Source organism: Phascolarctos cinereus, unplaced genomic scaffold, assembly GCF_003287225.1.
Source record: "Phascolarctos cinereus isolate Bilbo 61053 unplaced genomic scaffold, phaCin_HiC Scaffold_5;HRSCAF=322, whole genome shotgun sequence".
NCBI lineage: Eukaryota > Metazoa > Chordata > Mammalia > Diprotodontia > Phascolarctidae > Phascolarctos > Phascolarctos cinereus.
The window spans coordinates 437,561,355-437,584,550 of NW_027555958.1; the positions used below are offsets into that span (position 1 = coordinate 437,561,355).

The 23,196-nt window shown below is 38.3% G+C and overlaps 1 pseudogene; it reads left to right on the top strand.

Annotated features, from left to right (window-relative positions):
• Positions 1-87: 87 nt before the first annotated feature.
• The window catches only part of LOC110210001 (calcium-activated chloride channel regulator 1-like), a 39,603-nt pseudogene continuing 16,494 nt past the window's right edge, over positions 88-23,196 (top strand).

Below are 23,196 nucleotides of genomic sequence, written 5' to 3' on the forward strand. Positions count from 1 at the left end.
ATGTATGTATATACACATAAAGTCAGAGTGAGAGAGGGACACAGAAAGAGAAGGACCTTCTGGACTAATGCTCTCTGGCATGCAATGATGGAATCCTTTAAGAATTTTATCTTCACCCTAACTTTGGACCTGCTGCAGGGGGTAACTGCTTCCCTCATTCAGCTGAATAATAATGGCTATGAAAACATTGTCATTGCCATTGACCCAACTCTGTCAGAAGATGATAAACTCATTCAACACATAAAGGTAAGAGAGCTGTAATAATACAGTTCCTCTCAGTGGGAGAGGTTTTGCTCTCAATTAAAGGATGGGTTGGGGAGATATAGTTGGGCAGAGAAGAAACAGAAGACCTGGGTTTTCCCTCTACTGTTTATTAACCTCCCTGGGCACTATTAGTTGCCTCATCTATAGATTGGGGATCATAATGTCTGGTGTGCCTTCAGGCAGATATACAACTTCCTTGGTTGGAAATGACAAAGTAGCAGGGTCTCCATGGGGAGATTTTTGCCTAATTGAAGTTCCATAGTTATCAAAATATTTTTAATTCAATGACCCTAGGAGAAGAACCCCTAATGCATCAATACAGAGTGGCAAGTGCTCTCTAATGGTCTTGGAAAGTAGCTAGGAATACTGAGAAGTTACATGATTTGTGAAGGGTCACACAGCCAAGTGTCATCTCCTCCATGAAGCCCCAGCTGGAAGAAGGCAAGACTCACATTTATCCAAGTACATTGGGTATCTCCTTGCATTTATCACCTTTCTCCTTGTATGATAACTCTTTGCATATATGGCTCTCCTTCCCCTCCCCTCACCCACCTCCTATGAGCCTGAAAACTCCTAAATAACAGTCTGTCATGTAGCCATCTTTCTGTCCCCAGTGGTGTTTTGCAAATATTCGGTACTTAAAAGCTATTTGTCAAACTGAGTTCAATTGAATTGTGTCCTGTTGACAGCAAAGTCCCTTAGTGGATATAAGGATGGGGAGGAAAAATGTCAAGACTGAACTATGACATGTATTAAATCCTGGGTGGTTTGAAACTGACTTACAAATTCACCAAGTTTCATGATAAAGACTGAAGAAGCTTTAGCAAAGACTCTTAAAGCATCCCAATTAGTCTATTCTCACTGAAAAGTTATTTAATTTAAGGCAAAGAGGAAAATTTACTCTTATTCCACAAATGAAGGCACTGAGAAGCTGTTTAAATGTCTTGTTCTAAATTACAGCTTTTATGGGGCTTTGGGCAAGGCAGGCCTGACCCTTTAACCCAGAATACCTGACTCCTACTCCAATACAAGTATATCGACAATTCTCCATTTTGATTTAATTAAAATACCATAAGAGTTTTATACTAGCAATCGTCATTGTGAAGTTCAATGATTGGTTGTTTATCCCTCTGTCAGCTGCCAGAATTCCTCATAGATTTCTTCTTTTTACATAGGACATGGTGAAAGGCGCTTCAATTTGCCAGTATAAAGGCACAGAACAAAGATTTTACTTAAAAGATGTCTCCATCTCGATTCCTAAGACATGACAAACAAAACCAAATTATGAGAAACCAAAACTTGAGACCTACAAAAATGTAAGGTCATCAAACTCTCTTTTTTTATTAAACAGTAGGTCATTTATGAACTTAATTTTTAAAAAATTCAATTTACCAATAATTATTTTTCTAAAATATTTCACTGCAAAAATTACAAGTTTTGTTTATGATGCTCTATATAACAAAAAGATTTAAAAAAATTTTTCCAGGCGGACATCATCATTGAAGTCCCTAATCCCCCAGGCAATGATGTGCCACGAACTGACCAATTTGGAAAGTGTGGGGAAATGGGAGAGAGAATTCATTTAATTCCCGACATCATATTGAAGACAAAGGAGAAGGAATATGGATCACCAGGTACAGTTATCTATGAAAGTCTAGTAATGCATCATATCTGCAGCGTATTTCATAACTTAAGTTTTATAGTATACATAGAATAGAGTTCTCTTGATTTGAAAATGCAGATTAGCCAAAAAGATTGCAGGGACATTCCTTCTTTTCATCTAGGAAAGGGTACCAGTATTTCACTTCTCCTTTGGAAATCTAATTGTTTTAGACTGGTGGTCTCTAAATATTTTTGTACTACCTTCCCCATCAGAAAAAAAGGAAAATCATTTTAGTGGCTGAATGGAAGTTGGATTGGGCTGGGGAGAGATTTGAGGCAGGTAGACCTACCAGAAGGCTATTGCAGTAGTCCAGATGTGAGGTGATAACAGTCTATACCAGAGAATTTGCAGCATCAGATGAGAGAAGGGGCCATATTTAAGAGATCTTTCAAAGGAGAAATCAACTGGTCTTGGCAACAGATGGGATTTTGGGAGTAAGACAGAGGGAGAAATCCTGGATGACATCTAGGTTGTGAGCCTGATGAACTGGGGGGATGGTATTACTTTCTTCAATAATAGGAAGAAGAGGCAGGGGAAGTTTAAAGGGAAAGATAATGAGTTCAGTTTTGGAAACATTGAGTTGATGATGTCTATTGCATATCAGTTAAAGATGTTTGAAAGGCAGTTGTGGAGATGTGAGATTGGAGGTCAGTGAAAAGATTAAGGCAGAATAGGTTCATTTGAGAATCATCAGCAAAGAGATGGTAATTAAATTCAGGGGTTTGATGGATCACCAAGAGAAACAGAAGAGGGGGAGAAGAGTGACCATCTTAGAACCCTGACGGTCACCTCTTGGGTTAATGCTTTGGCTCCCCAGGGTTCTGGGCCGCTAACGTAGAGAGCACTCCTCTAGAGAAAATATCCAGTTAAAGTATTGTTGACATCAAAACTTTATGAATCAGTGTAACATCCTATGTGAATGCAAGAATCTAAAATATTTCCGTGAAGGTTCAGGTGTCTAAGAATAGCAGATTATTAAAATGATAGGAGTCAAATAAAACTAATTTGATTATTAATAAATTCAACAAATATTACCAAGTACCTACCATGTATGAAATACTGCATAAGGTTTAGAAGATATACAAATAAAAATTAAACATTCTCTACCCACAGGTAGCCCACAGTCTAGTGGAAGGATACAAGATGAACACAAAGAATTAGAAAACAGCGAGGAGTAAAGAGGGAACAAGAGAGATCAGCCAATGAGTTCTAGGACTTTTGGAAAAGAGACATTGCGGACTGATAGGTGGTGGGATCAAGGATGACTTCCCAGAAGAGATGGTACTAAAATTGAAATGTGAATGAAGATAAGGGCTCTGAAAGGCACATGACAAGAAGGAAGTACATACTAGGAATGGGGCAGGGCTTGGGCAAATATCAAGAGACAGGAGATTACATGTTGAACTCAGAGCAGCAAATTATTCAATTTGACTGGAACAGAAAAGGCAGAAAGGGAAGTCATAGGAAAGAGGCAAATTGGAGTCAGAATCTGGAAGGCTTTAAAGATCAGATTCAGTGCTCTGCATTTCATCCTACTGTACTAGGGTACCAAGGAAGTTTTTTAAAGCAGAGGAGTGACACAGTCAGATGTAGGATCATGGGATCTTACATTTAGAGCTGAAAGGGATCTTAGAGGTAATCTAGTCCAATCATTTCATTTGTAACATGAGGAAACTCAGGCGCAGGGCATTAAGTGACTTGTCCAAAGTTACGTGAGCAGCTGGGTTTGAGCCAGTATTCATTCTACTACAGCACAATGCTAGTCAGCATGTCCTCAGAAAAGAGTAATGTGAGGAGGAAGAGAGGATTAGCAATCAGGAAGAGAGATCAGATGAAGTTTCATGGTAGAGAGAAGGCTTGAGCTATACCTTAAAGGAAGATAAAGATTTTGAAAAGCAAAGATAAGGATGGAGGATATTCTAGGCAAGGAGGACTATTAGTATTAAATGTAATAAATGTACCAGGGGCCAGAATAGAACACAAAATATCCAAGGGACTGAAAACACAGACACCATGTAGAATGTTCTGAGTGTAGGAAAATGGAGGGATAGTCGATTGGTATCTATACAATGTCAAGAAATCTATCCAAAGATACACTCCTTCCCCAGAGTGTTGGTTAAGCTCCCTCTGATAGGTTTGTGTTGTTGGGGTAGGGGAGGTGGGGAGGGACATAAGGTGGGTAGACATGGATGAACTGAAATCTCTACCGCTGATGAGTATAGCTGAATTAATGAGACCACAGATTCATGTAATTATTTAAGTAATAGAGTGGGATAATAGGGAAGGAGGGAAGGAAGGAAGGAAGGAAGGAAGGAAGAAAGGAAACACTTAGCAATACTCTATTATGTGCCAGGCACTGTCCTAAGTGCTTTATAAATATCTCATAAAATATAAAACTCTAGAAGAAGGGCCTCAGTGCACTGGGTAATTTATCTACAGGTGATCTGTGAATTAGAATTTCACAGAAGAAAGCATGACCAGGGTGCAATTTGCATTTTATGAAGGGAATACCCACATTGACCTGAGGGAATACCCACAGACCATAGAAGTAATTATTCTTTTGCATTTCAAATATATTTCCACAGATAGAATTTTAGTTCATGAATGGGCCCATTTGCGGTGGGGAGTGTTTGAGGAATACAATGAAGCCGAGCGTTTCTACCAGTCTAATGGACAAAATGTACCAGTAAGGTATGATTATCTTCTTTTAACTTTTTGTGAACCACTTCAGATTGAAATCATCTTCTCTTGAGTTAATTTTTAAAAATATTTCAAATATCAAGATTGTTTTCTTTCAACTATAGACTATAACAATATTGTATGCATCATTAATTTCATTATAACCTTTTTTTCTATAATATGTGGCAGGTTCCTACCCCAGCATACTTCAAAGCAGAGGCAGTTATATCAAAGCACAGAAATTTTTTTCTGAATCTGAGGCACAAAATCATGACAGACCAACTCTTTGGTGTTGCTATATATGTCTGGAACAGAGAGACTTGCAAATGTGGTGTTAGATACAAGCTACCCCTAGAGAGATAGACCTAGCACATGTCCCTGCTGCCTCCTCAGGACATCAGCAGTACATACTGACAGACGGAGATAGCAGAAACCCACCCAAATGCTGGAATACCATACCCTCACTGTACCAAAGGACCTACCTGGTCCTTTTCCTCTTTCTCCTCATACACAATGAGTCAGTTTCCTTAAGGTATTGAATGATTTTAGGAGGAAGCACAAGCAACATTCTATTACTTCTCAGTGTTCCACAGTGGGTAATTGCATCTCTCAAGGAAGGCAAGTGCCAGTATCCTTCCCTATGCAGGCTACACTTGCTCTCTTCCTGTATCTGCAGGAAACATACATTACTCTCCCTGTTGGGTTCACAAAAGGCTTAGCATCAGTCAATCCACAAGCATCCATGAAACACCTGCTATGCTCTGGGTGCTGTCCTAGGTGCTGCGGATACAAAGGGAAGAGTGAAAGCCTCTGCTCTCAAAGACCTTGGGGGAAATAACCTGTACTTATATACATATATACACAAAATAGATGTGAAAGAAATGCAAGGTAATTGGGAGGGAGTCTTTGCTGTGCCCTTATTTCCTCTACATGCTTGGCTGGGCCAGAGAACTCTGAGAGATGCTCTTTTGAGAACTTTTGATCTAATGAATGAATGAAACCTTGTGAAAGAAGTCAATAAAAAGAAAATTGGATTCATAGGAATACAGATAAAAAAACTTGAGCTGCCCCACATGTTAGTGGTGATAACAACACTGAGCAGCTACTATCGTTGCTGAGAATGAGGAAGATTCCCTCTTAATTCCCAAGAAGACAATAAGGAGCCTGGAGTCCATCCCTGTGAGCAGCACAGTCAGGGACACCAGTAAACCTGACCTGGTACTTCCTGCAGACAGGCTAGCAGTGGGATATTCCAAGAAGCCCACCTGAAATTCCCTGCAGGAGTTCTCTGCCAAACAGAAATTGTTCTTCCTGGCTGCCTGAGACTTTCCTGCCTAAATGGGTTGCTTGATAGACACATTCAGTGATGAAGAATGATTGATGTGACAACATCAGGGATACACATAGGTTGGGGTGGTTCATACGAGCTGATTTTCTTAAAGTCTAATCCTAATTTGTTTTCAGATGTTCTGAAGCCATCACTGGTATAAATCAGGCATTTGTATGTTCTGGCGGCAGCTGTTCAAAACGATCATGCAGAACAGATCCCAAAACAGGAAAGTTTAACACAAACTGTTTTCTTACCTGATGAAGTTCAGACTGAGAAAGCCTCAATCATGTTCATGCAAAGCATCAATTCTGTAAGTATTTGGATTATTCATTCTGAAGTCTGTAAAAAGAAGAAACAGGGCCTGTTCTAACCTTAAGAGCTGACATTTATGTAGCGTTAAGGTTTACAAGACACTTTGCCTCTACCTTCTTATTTGATGCTTAGAATGACCTCATTTGTCATAACCTTCATTCCTATTTCACCCATGAGGAAACAGAGACTTGGAGAAATGAAGTGAGTGATGCCTGATCCCACTGCTATCTCAGGGCTCTTTCCTCACCCCAGTCTCTCTATCAGAACATCTGTCCAGATAACCTGAGGTAGGCCCCTTGGTCTAGGCAGCCCCTCAATGAGCCATTATTTCTCCAAAAGGGAAGGCTGAGCATAAAAAATCAGAAGAATACAAGAGAATACCACCATCATTGCTCCAATCCTCTTATTTCCCCCTCCCAATATACTCTGGATATTCTCTTTTACCTTAATATCTTGAAATTAAATACCTTTATATCCCCAAAATAAATAAGCAGATTTGGGGCTTTTAGAGGGAATACCTTCTTTTTTTCTCCTTCTTATGACTAAAATGTACACAATAAGAAAAGAAAAAGAAACATATTATAACCTTAAATATTGAAACTTCAATACAAAATAAGAAAACAAAAAATATATCATGTGCACAGCAGAAGGTAAGAGAAGATTAAAAATATATAGCAATAAAATTCCATTGCAAGAAAACCTATATAATAAATGTTACATATTGTCTTGAGAGCTGTCCATCTTTTCCTTGCTTCCTCATAAGTTTTTTTTGTTGTCTGCTGTGTACTTCTTTAAACAATTTATTTATTTTTTGTTTGAACATTCACTTCCATAAGAGTTTGAGTTTTAAATTTTCTCCCCTCCTACCTCTCCACCCTTCCCAAGACAGCATGCACTCTGATATAAGCTCTACATACATATTCCAATTACAAATATTTTCACATTAGTCATATTGTAAAGAAGAATTAGAATCAATGGGAGAAACCAAGAGAAAGAAGAAACAAACAAAATGAAACAACAAAAAAAGAGCAGATAGTATGCTTCCACATGCATTAAGATTTCATAGTTCTTTCTCTGGATAGCAGGTTCTATCATAATTCTTTCAGAGTTGTCTTAGATCTTTGCATTGCTGAGAAGATCTAAGTCTATCAAAGTTAGTCATTGCACATTGTGGCCATTACTGTGTACAATGTTCTCCTGCTTCTGCTCACTTCAAGCAGCATTAGTTCATGTAAGTCTTTCCAGGTTTTTCTGAAGTCTACCTGCTTATCATTTCTTAAAGCACAACAGTATTCTATCATATTCACATGCCACAACTTGTTCAGCCATTCCCAAGTGATATACATCCCTTCAGTTTCCAATTCTTGGCCACCAGAAAAAGAGCTATAAATATTTTTGTACATGTGGGTCTTTTCCCCATTTTTATGATTTTTATGATCAAAAATTAATGTTTTAATTTCCTCTTCATTGGTGGTGAATTTACCCGTTTCATTTTTGATACTGGTAATTTTGTTTTCTTTTTTCTTTTTTTTTAAAATCAAATTAACCAAGGTTTATCTATTTTACTGGGTTTTTTTTCATAAAACCAAGTCTTAGTTTTATTTATTAGTTTATTTTTTCTTAATTTCAATTTTAGTGATCTCTCCTTTGGTTTTCAGAATTTCTAATTTAGTATTGAATTGGAGATTTTTAATTTGTCATTTTCCTAGCTTTTATAGTAGCATGCCCAATTCATTGATCTTCTTTCTCTATTTTATTCATGCACACATTTGGAGATATAAAACTTCCCCTAAGAAGTACTTTCACTGTATCCCATAAACTTTGGTATGTTGTCTCATTATTTTCATTCTCTTAGATGAAGTTATTGATTTTTTCTTTGATTGGTTGTTCAATCCACTCATTCTTTATGATTTTGTTATTTAGTTTCCAATTAATTTTAGTCTATGTTTTCATAGCTCTTTATTACTCCTAATTTTTATTGTGTAATGATCTGGAAAGGATGCATTTAACATTTATGCCTTTCTGCATTGGATTGTGAGGTTTGGTGCCCCAAAAGATGGTCAGTTTTTGTTCCTTTTTATCCACATGAAATTTCCTTCACAGGTCTAACACATCTAACTTTTCTACAATTCTATTCACCTCCTTAACTTCTTTCCTGTTTAATTCATGGTTAGATTTATCTACTTCTGAGTGGAGAAAGTTGAGGTCCCCAACTAGTAGAGTTCTATTGTCTATTTCTTCCTGTAACTCCCTTAACTTCTCCTCTAATAATCTGAACACTATACCACTTGGTGCATACAAGTTTAGTAATGATATTGCTTCATTCTTTATGGTTCCTTTTAGCAGGATGTAGTTTCCTTCCTTATCTCTCTTAATTAGATCTATTTTTGCTTTTTCTTTGTCTGTTTTTTTGTTTGTTTGTTTCTAATTCAGCTAAAGCTTAATATATTCTACTCCAGCTTTTTACCTTTACTCTGAATGTATCCCCCTGCTTCAAATGTGTTTCTTATAAACGACATTTGTAGGATTATAATTTTTAATCCACTCTGCTATCCACTTCTGTTTTATAGGAGAGTTCATCTCATTCACCTTTACAGTTATGATTACTATCTGTGTCTTTCTCTCCATCCTATTTTTGCCTTTCTTTATGCTTTTTACTCTCCTTTCTCTATTTTCCTCCTCACTAGAGTTTTGCTTTTGACCATTTCCTCCCTCAATCTGCCCTCCCTCATATCCGGAGGGAATACTTTCTTGGGGATTGGAAGGGATAAAGGGTCACTATATCCTCAATAGCTCTTTTTTCTCAATTACATATAAAAACAATTTCTAACATTCATTTAAAAATTTTTTTGAGTTCCAAATTCTCTCTATCCCTTACTCCTCTTTGAGAAGACAAACAATTGCTGTAAATTATACATGTGTAGTCATGCAAAACATATTTCCATATTAGCCATGTTGTAAAAGAAAACAGACAATCCCCCAAAAAAGAAAGTAAAAAGAAATGATTCTTTGACCTGCATTCAGACTCCATCAGTTTTTTCTCTGGAAGTGGATAACATTTTTCATCGTGAATCTTCTGAAATTGACTTGGATCTCAATAGCTGTTTTTTTAATGTTTAATTTTCTGTGAAACATTATCCCATCTTTTATTATTATCTTAAGTTACTAGCCTTCTGAAAACTATTCATACATATAAATAAGTTTAATGTAGTCTTTTCAATCTAAGTGATTTCAGCATTCTCACTCAGAAGCCAAATGCTTCTGACTGACTGACAGAAACACTGTGTTCTAATTTAGAGGGAAAAGGCTGACTAATCTAAGGTTTCTGCTTTCTGGATGTCTGATGAGGCTTTACAAATAGCTGAGGAAAGAAGGAAAGTAAAAAGGGAAATATATCATCAACTAAATGCAGAATTCCAGATAATAGAAAGGAGAAATAATAAGATTCTCTTAAATGAGCAAGCAAAGGAATAGAAAGAAACAATAGAATGAGAAAGACTAGAGATAGTTTCAAAAAAAGTTCAAAATATCATGAGCATATTTCATGCAAAAATGGACATGACAAAAGACAAAAATAGAATAGGCTTAATAGAAGCAGAAGAAATTAAGAAGAGGGTGCAAGAATACACAAAAGAAGTATGCAAGAAAAATATTACCATCACCAATAACCACAATGGTGTGGTTAATGAGCTAGAGCCAGACATCCTGGAGAATGAAGTCAAGTGGGCTTTCAGAAGCATTGCTAACAATAAGACTAGTGGAGGTGATAGAATTCCAGCTGAGTCATTTAAAACCCTAAAAGATGGTGCTGTTAAAGTGCTGCACTCAATATGCCAGCAAATTTGGAAAACTCAACAGTGGCCACTGCATTGGAAAAGATCAGTTTACATCCCAATCCTAAAGGAGGGCAATGCCAAGGAATGTTCAGATTACCAAACACTTGTGCTCATTTCACACACCAGCAAGGTAATGCTTAAGATTCTGCCAAGTGAGGCTTCAGCAATATCTGAATCAAGAATGAGAAGAAAAGCAGGATGGTTTTTGAAGAGGCAGAGAAATTACAGATCAAATTGTCAACATTTTCTGGATCATGGAGAAAACAAAGGAATTGCAGAAAACCATCTCCTTCTGTTTCATTGTCTACATTAAAGCCTTTGACTGTGTAGATCACTATAAAATGTGGCAAGTTCTCAAAGAGATAGACATATCAGATCATCTTACTTGTCTCCCAAGGAATCTGTATTACTATTTTTTCTACATTTTTTAACATGTTCACAAAGATACTTAGTCAAACATTTTGCTGAAATCCAGATGCCTGATGTTGCCGTGATCTTTCTCTCTAGTGAGCTGGTGACAAATGGAATCCAGCTCAGTCTGACATGATTGGTTCTTCAGGAGCCTGTGCTAGCTTTCAGTCATTGTCTCTTCTCCTTGTAAGTGCTCACACTCAAATCAAGCTCAAAATCCTAGACTCAAAGAAGAGTCTAGTTGGAAAGGAACCTGGAAATCACCTCGTCCATTTCTCAATTTGTGGACTGAAGAACAATGTGGGCAAAGGTATGCTGGTAAATGCTTAACAACTGACTCTCTGGGAAAAAAAAATACATGCAAGACACCTTTTAAGTGTTACCTGCATTGTTAACATCGTCTCTTCGCTTTCCTAAGTCTATACCAGTGTGTCAAACTCAAATAGAAATGAGCCCATTGATTCACGCAGAAGAATCCCTTTACCTATATACTGACATGGTTTAAAAATGTAATCTTATCTATATTTCATTGCTTTTTATTTATTTTGTTGAATATTTCCCTATCTGGTTTCCCTGTGCATGGGCGACCTGTTTGTCACCCCTAGATACTCAATGAAACAATAAACTTAGCCCTGATTTGTAGTATTCGCTGATTTCAGAGGTGAAAATGCTCATACTAAAAATTCAATTATTGACTCTTAGAGTTGGTTCTAGAACACTCACCCAGCAGTCCCAGAGACCATTTCTGGGGGGTCCTTTAAGTCAAAACTATTTCATAATAATACTAAGCCATTTTAATTTCTAATGCAGTAAATATAAATAGGTAAAACAAACATAATAAACACAAGGCCTTGAGGGAAGGATCCTCAATAATTTTTTCAGTGTAAATGAATCTCAAGAGCTAATTACCTACTCCAACATTTTCACTATGCAGGTGAGGAAACTAAGGTTAAATGACTTGGTCAAGACAGTGGAAGGAGCAGGCCTAGAATCACAGGAGCGTTGAAGAGTTTTTCAAATGAATTACATTCGCCCCCAAATCATCATAGGGTTTCTAGTTGGATTTATTATATTAATGGTTTTCAGAAAGGGCTCTTCACACTTTTTGTGTCATGGACTCCTCAATACTCTGGTGAAGATTTTGGACCCTTTCTGATACTCAAGTTTTAAGTGCATGAAATGAGACACTCAGGATTACAAACAAAACCAATTGTATTTTTTATTAATTTATTTTTAGTATTCAACATTTACTTCCATAAGCTTTTGAGTTTTAAATTTTCTCCCCTCGCTCCCCAAGACAGCATGCAATCTGATATAGGCTCTACATATACATTCCTACTGAACATATTTTCACATTAGTCATGTTGTAAAGAAGAATTAGAACCAATAGGAAGAAGCACAAGAAAGAAGAAACAAAATAAAACAGAATTTTTAAAACAAAGCAAATAGTATGCTTCAATCTGCATTCAAATTCCATAGTTCTTTCTTTGGATGTGGATAATATTTTCTATGGAGATGTATTAGATCCTTTCACTACTGAGAAGAGCTAAGTCTATCAAAGTTAGTCATCACACAACATGGATGGTACTGTGTATGACATTCTCCTGGTTCTGCTGACTTCACTCAGTATCAGTCCATAGAAGACTTTCTAGGTTTTTCTGAAGCCTGCTAGCTCCTCATTTCTCATAGCACAATAGTATTCCACTACATTCACATACCACAACTTATTCAGCCATTCTCCAAATGATGGGCATCCCCTCAATTTCCAACTCTTTGCTATGACAAAAAAGCTGCTAGAAATATTTTTGTATGTGTGAGTCCTTTTCCCATTTTTATGATCTCTTTGGGATGCAGCCCTAGAAATACTATTCCTGGGTCAAAGGGTATGCACATTTTTATAGCCCTTTGGGCAGAGTCCCAAATTGCTCTTTAAAACGAAAGTCAACTATATTTAAAAAGGCATTAAGAATGTCTTTTCAAAATCTAGTTCACAGACCCAGGATAGGAAGCTCTAGCTTATGTTTCTGTATTAACCCATGCAATTGGGCTTTTTCAGGTGGTTGAATTTTGTACAGAAAAGAACCATAACAAAGATGCTCCAAATGCTCAAAACCAGAAGTGCAACCTCAGGAGCACATGGGAAGTGATCCAAGAATCAGAAGACTACAAGACATCCACTCCTATGACAGCACAAAATCCACCTGAGCCAAGCTTCTCATTGAAACAGATCTGAGAAATGGTCCTGTGCTTAATTCTGGATAAGTCTACAAGCATGGCGGTAAGCCAAACCTGCCCCATTCTCCTGGAGGTGGGAGGGGTGTGTTGACAGCATATGGTGGACCCATAGAATCTTAGGCTTGTTGGAAATCACATTGACCTCACGGTTTAAAAGAAACTAAGAGCAGGGAATCACTCACCCTTCACCTAGTTTTCCCTCATACTCATACTTCCACTCCTCCTCTTTCTCCAATAAAGATTCATAGTGAATTATCCCCTGTATCAAGATGACATTTTGATTGTCAAAGAGTGACTAAGCTAAGAATTTGGTCAAAATTAATTTCCAAGCCCATCAGAATCTGTATTCTCTGCTAACCAAACTATCCAGTCAGCTTTGTATGACGTCATATTTTCTTCCTTTGTTGATGACTGTGCAAAATCATCAAATATTCCATCTAAGAATGTGGCACAGATTCCACACTTTCAAAGACCAGAAATTTCATTAATGTGGGCATGCTGTACCCTACCACACCATTCCCCACTGATCAAAATGGCTTAGCAGTCCCAGCATAGAAGTTCATTAGTTTCCTTGGTCAAAAATTATTCATTAAGAGCCAGTGTGGTATAGAGGATGGAGAGCTGACCTCTGAATCAGGAGGATCTGGTTTCAGTTCCCATATCTGGTATGTACTGGTTAGAAAATTCTCTAAAACTGTTTAGAGAAGATGCCAACCTGCCTTGGTAGAGAGAGTTACCCCATCTGGGAGTTCCCTACACCAGTGAAATCACAGGTTTCATCCCTATTCTACATGGCAGTTCATCCCTGGTAATGTGGCTCAAATTAAAAGGCAAAAATATTTCATAGAACTTCTTTCATTTACTAAGCCCAATGCTACCTCATTTACAGCCATGCTCCCAATTAACATCCCATGCTTCAGTGTTTTCAGAATCTGCTAATTTGTTAACAAGAGTCCACCAATGCACAGACAAACCTTGCCACCATTTAAGCTTTGAGAGTTACCATGGCTGAAACATGCATTGCACCTATGGTTACCTGGCAATATATGTCTCTCTAAATTTAAGTGGCCTTATCCTCAGATGGCAAATATACAGCCTGTCTCTCAGACCATTCTCAAATCCTTTCTAGCCTAGAAGAATACTCCAGATCTTGTGTTCTATTTGCTAATCATGGAGAATCCAGAGTGTCCACCATGGGACTTAGAGCCCCTAGAATTCCATATATGGGCTTAGTCCATCCCGCTATAGTTTGCTTGTAGAAGACCACTCACCAATTTGACTTGTGTTTTTCATGCAGAGTAAGAACCAGCTAAATCGCCTGAATCAAGCTTCCAAACTCTTCCTGCTTCTGATCATTGAAAAATCATCCTGGGTTGCGATGGTCACATTTGACAGTGCAGCCTCTGTCCAAAGTGAACTGGTACACATAGAGACCAATGCTGAGAGGAACACCCTCATTACCAAGTTACCTGCTTTCACTTCAGGAGGAATATCCCTCTGCTCTGGACTCAGATCAGCATTTACGGTGAAATCAACTCCCCTCCACTGTCTCTATTGTAGTGGATATTTTAAAAGTGAATTTCTATTCTGAATGTCCCTCACTTGGCTACTGTCTAGTACAAATCTGATGCCTCTAAAAACTGAATGTGTTTCCAGGGAGGGAAAGAATATCAAGAAATGGTGATGTGGAGAAATCCTAATCAAATTCAGCCCACAAATAGTAAGGACTTAGTGCTGAACTAAGGAAGAAAGGAAGGAAGGAAATCAACCTTAGACTCAGGAAGACTTGGGCTCAAGTCCCTCCTCAGAGTCAACAAAGTAATAATGGATAGAACTATCAACATGGGTAAGAGAGAGCCAAGTTCAAATTCTTCCTCAGAAACTTATTAGCTGTGTAACTCTAAGCAGGACACTTTATTTGTGCAGGCTTCAGTTTCCTCATGTGTACAGTAAGCAGAGTAGAGTTGATGACCATTGAGGACCTTGGTAGTATTAAATCTATAATATTCTAACCCATACAGGCTGTGAAATTATAAAACCAATCAGAAAGGCACTGTGCACAATATATAAAAAGGGGCATGATATGCAGCAGAAGCATGCAGGGCAACCAGGTGCAATAATCTTGAATGTGGGCTCCATTCTGGCAAAGCCAGATATTTCTGTTGATTTATTTTAACACAATGAGACAAAAAGTTGTTAGTCATCCACTTAGGGGATTCTTATAACACAGACAAAGAGCTACAAATTGATTTTTTTGACTCCCATTATGGAGGGTTTTCCACATTTTGATGTAATAACACTTTCTCAAGATTTTTGCTCTTAATGTGAAGTAAAATTATAGAATTCTCTTAGTGATCCTGCGGCTCAACTCCCTCACTTTACCAATGAGGGAGCTGAAAGAAACAAAAGGTATGTTTAGAGGGTGGCAACTGGACATACACCATATGGTATTTCTATGGTAAGTATTGTATATATTTGCATAGTAAGTAATTTATATATAGTAAGAATGGGATAAAGACAAAGGTGGATGAGGACTAAGAAATCATAGACGATTTTGTAGACACAAATTTCAATAGAGAGGAACAGATGGAGCCCCGATCATCGGAACTTAAGTGGCATTAAAGTGAAGGGCATGAAGTTTAACAGTGAAGGGGGAAAAAGAGAAGGCCTGATCCTGTACTCAAGGTAAATTTTATTGGCATTGCATGGGACACCTAACAGTGTTTGTGGGAATGGAGGAAGAAATCAGTAGAGACAGAGACTAAAGATATCTAAGAGGGAGAGCAAGGAGGGCCAATGGAACAAGGTACTAGATGGAATGAAAGGGAAGGCATCCAGGTCATTGAGGAGAGATTGGCTTTGGCCTAACAGCACTGCTGTTTCTTCTGATACAAGGGGAAGGACATGGGTGAGAGACCAGAAAACATGACACATGGCTTCAACTTTTTCTGAAGACGATGTCATGTACGATGACTGGAGAGATATAGATGAGAAGCTGGGGTCCCAAAGAGTTGGGAAAATGGCTGGAACAGATGCTGTGAGGGATGTGCTGGAGAATCAAGAAAGAGTAATTGCAGCAAGCATAGTAAAGGTCTGGCTGAAGTGCATGTGGCATATGCTCGTAAGGGGAGACCACTGTCTCAGGGCTGTCTGTCCCAGTTCTCCATTCCTCAGGAGCTGGAGCAGAAATGTTGAGAGTTAGTCAGTGTTGGCAAGTAAAAGGATGATGACAGTGGAAGGCCAAAGGGGCAAGAGATTGTGGAGCATTGGATAGGGGAGTCAGAGGGGGATTAAGAGATCAGAGGACATAGCACAGAAAAAGATCAAGGTTAGGAGGAGTGACTGTGAGTGACATGTGGAAATACATGAGATCGTAGTTACACAAAAAATCTTCAAATCTGAGCGTTTTTTACATGGAGCAATTTCAAACACTGGACACATCTAAAGTAGAGCCACTTTGACATAGATTAAGTACTTGGGTCTAATACATACATTGTTTTCTATGGCATAAAATTCCCCAGAAGAGGCAACAAGCATAGTGAATAGAGTGTCAGTCTCAGTGTGTGGGAAACCTGTGCTCAACTCTGTTTCTGACCCCATAATGACTGCAGGCAAGTCAGTCAACCACCCTGAGCATCAATTTCCTAACTTATAAAATGGAGATATTAGTACCCTTAGTACTAGTACCTACCTCATATCATAAATGGGAAACTCAAATGAGATTGTTGACATAAAGTGCTTTGCACGCTTGAAAGCACTACAAAATGCCAATCATTATTATGGTCAAGTGCCCTGGTCACACAGGTACAGTTAGGGGTAGCAGCCCTTGTGCTCCACTGGTATCATCCCAATGTCTCAACAGCTCAAGGAAGGCCCCTAGCACATTGAATGGCTCCCCTGTGGTAAACAAGTAGAAGAATACAGACAAGAGTCATACAGGTAGTTAAGGTAATAAGCATTTCTTAAGTGCCAGGCACTGTGCTAAGCATTTCACAAATATTATCTCATTTGATCCACGCAATAACCCTGGGAGGAAGGTTGTATTGTTAGCTATATTTTACAGATGAAGAAACTGAGGCAGACTGAGGTTACTTGACTTGCCCAGCATCACACAACTAGGATGGTCAGATTTGAATTTAATCCCAACTCTCTCCACTGCCCTACCTTCCTGCTGATATAGACAAGGATGGGTTGTGATTTGCATCATTGGAGGGGATATTCACATAGATGGAATTCCAGATCCATTGGTGTATTGCAATATAACATTTCCTGTAAAGCCAGTTTTGGTTCACAGATAGAATATTGAGAAAGGCCAGATCTCAACTTCTGCTACTCACAGTTTTAAGTGTGACCCTGCAGAAGTCACTGAAAATCAAAGTATCTCAGACAACTTCCTAAGGCTTATCATCTGGTTTAGTGGAGGGAGGTCCTACCCCACGATTCCCATCCTAATCCCTGAACTGAGTGCTAGTAGTCATGCCTTTGCTTCTGAGTGTCCAGTTTGGCAGCTCATGTAGAGCATGGTTTCCCAAAGCCTGTGTTGGAGAACACTCTCTATTATGAAGGGGATTAGCCAAATAAAGCAGGCGAGAGGAAGCACAGGAGCACAGAGTTGGAGCTAGAGGAGACCTCACAGGCCACCTGTATCTTCCTTTTGCAGATGAGGAAACTGAGACCCACAGGGCCTCAGACTCTTCCCACCATATCATGTCTCCTCTAAGGTTCCTAAGCTTCCTCCTCTCTAGCCCTCCCAGGAATAACAAAAGAATCAGAAACAATTCCATGCACATAGTGGGTGTTCATCTGTCCAGTGTCTCCTCAGCCTCCATGTGTGATAGATCCACAAAGAACAGATACCCTGGCTGGGACTGAATACCAGTGTACAGAAGCCGGGTCACTCGCATTCACCAGAACAGCCCTGCTTCCAAATGGCAGCATCAGCTGTGACAGATTGAAAAATTTTACCTTGACCTCTCAGACTGAGGCTGTATTCCTACTAGCTGTAGAATGGCTGCAGTTTATGAAAGAATATGAAACTTTATAAAAACATAACTTTGGTAAGACTATTAATTTGTCACTACCCTGTGCCAATTATTTAACTTCTGTTAATATGATCGTACTTTAGGAGGTGTGCAGACAGTTGCTACAGACAATGCCCAGAACAATGGGCTCATTGATGCATTCAGTGCCCTCTCATCAGGAAATGGACTGATCACTCAACGGTGTGTCTGGGTCAGTTTGCATTTCTCCTTTTCTACATTTGTGTTATATAGGATCATAGCATTCTAGGATCAGTGATTCAGAGTATAGAAGGACCTCTGAGGTTCATGGAATCATACATCATAGATATGAAGTTCGAAAGAATATCAACGTCATCCAATTGAAACTATACATTTTACTGTTGAGGGAAATAAGGAAAATGGACTTGCTGAAGGTTACGTATGTCTTGAATGGCCATGATGGGATATCAGCTTTAATCATTTGACTCCACAACCAGCATTATTTCCACTCTACCATGTTGGTTGGGACATTAGGATCAAGGGGGAACTGACAGTGTAAATAAAAGGCTATACATACATACATACATAAATACATACATACATATATATATATATATACATATATATGTATATATACATATATATGTATATATACATATATATACATATATATGTATATACATACATACATACATAAATACATACATACATATATATGTATATATATACATATATATGTATACATATATATGTATATATATACATATATATACATATATATGTATATATACATATATATGTATATATACATATATATACATATATATGTATATATATACATATATATATATATACATATATATGTATATATATATACATATATATGTATATATATGTATATATATCTTAACAAGGTTTTTTAAGCACCTAATATATGTCAGGCACAAATTTTCAAATATTATCTCATTCAATTTTCACAGCAATTCTGGGAAGAAGGTATTATTATTAGTCCCATTTTACACATTAGGAAACTGAGGCAGACAGAGGTTAAGTGACTTGCCCAAGATGACATGGCTAATTAGTGTTGGAGGCCAAATTTAAATTCAGGTCCCTCTGACTCCAAGCATAGGGCTGTATGTTCTGCACCACCTAGCTGCCTCTAGACTGTGAACATTTTTGCTGGCTGTCTAGGCTTGGTTAAATTTTTTTTTTAAAAATTTTAAACATCATAATGCTTATTTACATGATGCTCTAATGGTCCTACTGTATATGAAACAAGTTCTCCACCCAGCCTGCTTTGACAAAGTTGTCCAGTTCTGATGGCTCCTTCCAGAACCTTGGAGGATAGAGACAATGAATTTTATGCATTCTGCTATCGGTGGTGAACTCTATTTGCACATTTCCATGCCCTATTCCCTTCACCTTGCCATTCCATGACCATTAAAGACCTCCCAATTCATTCTCTCTACTGGATCTCTAGCTATATCATAACTTCTCTACAGATCCACAATATTTTAGCACCTTGAAGGTCGTCTGAATCCAATCCCAAGGCCAACATTTAAATCTTTTTGAATAATCCACAACAGGTCAGTTAGCTGGTACAGCAGACACAATGCTAGGCCTGAAGTCAAAAAGACTCCTTTATGAGTTCATATCTGAACTCAGACATTAGCTGTGTGATGTTGGGCAAGTCATTTAACCCTGTTTACCTCAGTTTCCTCATCTTTCAAATGATCGAGAGAAGGAAATGGCAAACCACTCCAGTAGCTTTGCCAAGAAAATCCTGAATGGGGTCATAAAGCATGGGACAAAACTGAAAAGTCTCAACAACAACAACAAGGATCCATAACAGGCAGAATTTCCCAAGTAAGCATTAGGAAGATGAAAATGGATGTCAAAGTCAAATTTGTTTTTTAAAAAAAGGATGACATATGTCCCTTTTTTCTATTTTGCTATACCTTGTTATAATTATTATCAATAATCAATCAACAAACATTTATTCAGCACTTACTATGTGTCAGGCACTGTCCTAAACATTGGAGGCACAAATTAAAAATGATACGGGCCCTGCCTGCAATGAGCTTACATTTTTACTCAGGGAAAACGCCATGATCAGATATACTTAAATGCAAAACACATACAGAGTATTCAAAATGGAAGGCAGACATGAAGGCACTATAAGCTGCGAAGGAAAGCAAGTAGCAAAGTACAAACAAACACATTTTGCCCATCCTCCTGTGCCAGCCATTTTCCTCAACAGTGGGCATAATGTCAGAAAGATAAAGGCCAGAGTGAAGCATCATCACATCTGAGTCTGGCTGCATGAAGCAGCTTCCAGCATTCAGGAGAGCCCAGCCCCTGGGTAGGAGCTCCAAAACAGAATAGCTTCATTTCTCTAGGGCATATTAGATTTAGATTTAATAAGCATTTATTAAGTATCTGCCATGTGCCAGAGGTTTTACAAAGGAAAAAAAATGACAAGAGATTGTGATGAAAGCTAAGAGAGAAGAAGGAACTGAGGATGACAGCAAAGGTGTGTGTCTGCATGACTGGGAGGACTGACTGGGGCAGCCCTCTACAGTATTAGGAAAGTTACAAAGAGGGGAGACTTTGGGGGTAAAATAACGAGTTCAAGTTTAGACATGTTGAATTTCAGATCTGTGAGACATCCAGTTTGAGATATCAAATGGCCAGCTGAAGATGTGAGTCTGGAGGTCGGCAGAAGGATCAGGGTTGGATCAATAGATTTGAGAATCACCAGCCAAGAGACAGTAATTGAATCCATGGGAGCTAATGAAATCACTAAGTGAAATAGTATAGAGGAAGAAGAAAAGATCCAGGACAGAGACCTGAAACCCATGATTAGCAGGCATGACCTGGATGAGGATTCTGCAGAGGAGACTAAGAAGAAGTGATCAGACATGTGGGAGCAGTACCAGGAGAGAACAGTATCATGGAAAACCACAGACAAGAAAAAAATCAAGAAGAGGCTGATGAGCAGTGTCTCTGGCTATGGGGAGGTCAGGAAGGCTGAGGATTGAGACAAGGTCATTGGATGAGGCAGTCAGGAAACCGGTAATAACTACGGTAACGTTGGAGAGAGAAGTTTTCAGTCGAATGATGATGTTGGGAGTCAGACTGTAGAGTATTAAAAAGAGAGTGAGAGGAAAGGGAGAAGAAACACTGATTGTAGACAGCCTCCTCAAGGAGTTTAGCTGCAAAAGTGAGAAGATGTATGGGATGATAGCTCATGGGGATGGACAGATCAGATGAAGATTTTTTCAGGATGGAGGAGACATGGGTATGTCTGTAGTAGAGAAGGATCCAATGAGACAAGGAGATTCAAGATGAATGAGAGCATGAGAATGATGGAAGGCACAAATTGCTGAAGGAGACAGGACAGAAGTGGATTTCTCATGCATGGAGAGGATTTTGCCTTGGCAAGGAGAAGAGCCATCTCTTCATGTGAGACTGGTGAAACAAATAGTGGAAGAAGGCATATTTGAGGTGTGAAATGAAAAGGAAGAGAAGGAAAAGGGAGCTCTCAAAGAATGACTTCAGTTTTTTTCACTGAAATATTAGGCAAGATTTTCAGAGGGAGCCATGGGAGGTTTAAGGAGAGATGAAAAGATTTGGAGGAGCCTTTGTGGTGAGTGGGAGAGTGAGGTAATTGGGAGGAATAAAAGGATGACATGACCAGGCTAGGCCAGGTAAGACCAGTGTGGTAGGGGTGGTTCAGTGGAAAGAAATCTTGGATTCTGCTGATGCCATCCCTTTGAGATTATCTTACATTTGTACTGTAAGTATGTTGTGTGCAATTTTTTTTCCTTTTTTTAAAAAATAATTTATTTCTTTTTAGTTTTCAATATTCACTTACATAAGATTTTGAGTTTTAAATTTTCTCCCCCTCTCTCCTCCCTCCTCCCCAAGGTGGCATGTAATCTGATAGAGGCTCTACTTACACATTCATATTAAACACATTTTCACATTAGTCATGATGTACAGAATTAAAACAAATGGGAGGAAAAACAAGAAAGAAGAAATAAAAGAAAACAACAAAAGAAAAGGAGAGCAAATAGTACTCTTCCATTTGAATTCAGACTCCATGGTTCTTTTTGTGGATGTGGATAACATTTTCCATCACGGGTCATTTGGAATTCTCTTAGATCCTTGTATTGCTGAGAGGAGCTAAGTCTATCAAAGTCAATCATCACACAATGTGACTGTTACTGTGTACAATGTTCTCCCGCTTCTGCTCATTTCACTCAGCATCAGTTCATATAAGTCTTTCCAGGTTTTTCTAAAGTCTGCTTGCTCATTATTTTTTATGCCACAACAGTATCCCATTACATTCATGTACCACAATTTCTTCAGCCATTCCTCAATTGATGGGCATCCCTTTAATTTCCAGTTCTTGGCCACCACAAAAAGAGCTGCTATAAATATTTTTGTACATGTGAGTCTTTTTCCCATTTTCATGATCTCTTTGGGATACAGACCTAGCAGTCATATGGCTGGGTGAAAGGAAATGCACAATTTTATAGCCCTTTGGGCATAGTTCCAAATTGCTCTCCAGAATGGTTGGATCAGTTCACAAATCCACCAACAATGCATTAGTGTTCCAATTTTCTCACATCTTCTCCAACATTTCTCATTTTTCTGTTTTGTCATGTTAGGCAAGCTAATAGGTGTGATGTGGTACCTCAGAGTCATCTCGATTTGCATTTCTCTAATCAATAGTGATTTAGAACATTTTTTCATATGATTACAAATAGCTTTAATTTCTTTCTCTGAAAACTGTCTATTGATATCCTTTGACCATTTATCAACTGGGAAATAACTTGTATTCTTATAAATTTGACTCAGTTCTCTCTCTATTTTACAAATGAGGTCTTCATCAGAGACACTGGCTGTAAAAATTGTTTCCCAGGTTTCTGCTTCCATTCTAATCTTGGTTGCATTGGCTTTGTTTCTTAAAAAACTTTTTACTTTAATGTAATCAAAATCATCCATTTTGCATTTCATGATGTTCTCTATATTTTGTTTGGTCATATGTTCTTCCCTTCTCCATAGATCTGATAGGCAAACTACTCCTTGCTCTCCTAATTTGCTTATAGTTTCAGTCTTTATGTCTAAATCATGTATGCATTTTGACTTTATCTTGGTACACGGTGTAAGATCTTGGTCTCTGCTTACTTTCTGCCCTACTATTTTTCAGTTTTCTCAGCAGTTTTTGTTAAATAGTGAGTTTTCATCCCAGAAGGTGGAGTCTTTGGATTTATCAAATAGTGAATTACTATAGTCATTGGCAGTTGTGTCTTGCATACTTATATCCATTCTACTGGTCCACCATTCTCTTTCTTAGCCAGTACTGAGTAGTTTTGATGATTGCTGCTTTATAATAAAATTCAAGATATAGTATAGCTAGACCACCTTCCCTTGCATTTCTTTTCATTAGTTCTCTTG